This window comes from Aethalodelphis obliquidens, unplaced genomic scaffold (genome assembly GCF_003676395.1).
Source record: "Aethalodelphis obliquidens isolate GAN/ISIS:26980383/991018 unplaced genomic scaffold, ASM367639v1 scaffold5235, whole genome shotgun sequence".
Lineage (NCBI taxonomy): Eukaryota > Metazoa > Chordata > Mammalia > Artiodactyla > Delphinidae > Aethalodelphis > Aethalodelphis obliquidens.
Genome location: NW_020843137.1, coordinates 1 through 838, shown reverse-complemented (window position 1 = coordinate 838; position 838 = coordinate 1). Strand labels below are relative to the sequence as shown.

The 838-nt window shown below is 46.2% G+C and overlaps 1 long non-coding RNA gene across 1 annotated transcript in view; it reads left to right on the top strand.

Annotated features, from left to right (window-relative positions):
• Window positions 1–838, top strand: part of LOC113617279 (uncharacterized) — a 909-nt gene extending 71 nt beyond the window's left edge. The window contains exons 2-3 of the long non-coding RNA XR_003431569.1: window positions 48–190; window positions 755–838. This is a non-coding gene — a long non-coding RNA (uncharacterized LOC113617279). The remainder of the gene's footprint in view (window positions 1–47; window positions 191–754) is intronic.

The following is an 838-nucleotide window of genomic DNA, read 5'->3' as shown; positions in this document are numbered from 1 at the left end:
CTTTGGGTAAGGTTTTGGTTTAGGGTTAGGGAACAGGGACGGTTTAGATACAGGTTAGGATATGACAATGGTTTAGGTTTAGCGTATGTGTTAGGGTATGAGTTAGTGTTAGCATATGGGTTAGGATTCGGGGACGGGTTAGAGTAAGGCTTTGGTTACGGGTTAGTGTTAGTGTATGGGTTAGGATTCGGTGACGGGTTAGGATAAGGCTTCGGGTAAGGGTTAGGGTTAGGTTTAGGGTTAGGGAATGGGGACGGTTTAGGGTACAGGTTAGGGTACGACAACAGTTTAGGGTTAGCGTACGTGTTAGGGTAGGTGTTAGTATTAGTGTATGGGTTAGGATTAGGGGAAGGGTTAGGGTAAGGCTTCGGGTAAGGGTTAGGGTTAGGGAATGGGGACAGTTTAGAGTACAGGTTAGGTTATGACAACGGTTTAGGGTTAGTGTACTTTTTAGGGTACAGGTTAGTGTTAGTGTACAGGTTAGGATTAGGGGATGGCTTAGGGTAAGGCTTCGGGTTAGGGATAGTGTTAGGGTTAGGCTTAGGGAATGGGAACTGTTTAGGGTACATGTTCGGGTACGACAAAGGTTTAGGGTTAGCGTACATGTTAGGGTATGGGTTAGTGTCAGTGTACGGGTTACAAGTAGGGTACGGTTTAGGGTAACGCTTCAGGTAAGGGTTAGGGTTAGGGAACAGGTCTGGTTTAGGATACAGGTTAGGGTACGACAACAGATTAGGGTGAGTGTATGTGTTAGGGCACGTGTTAGTGTAAGGGTTAGGTTTGGGGAACGTGGATGGTTTAGATCACAGTTTAGAGTACAACAACGGGTTAGGGTATG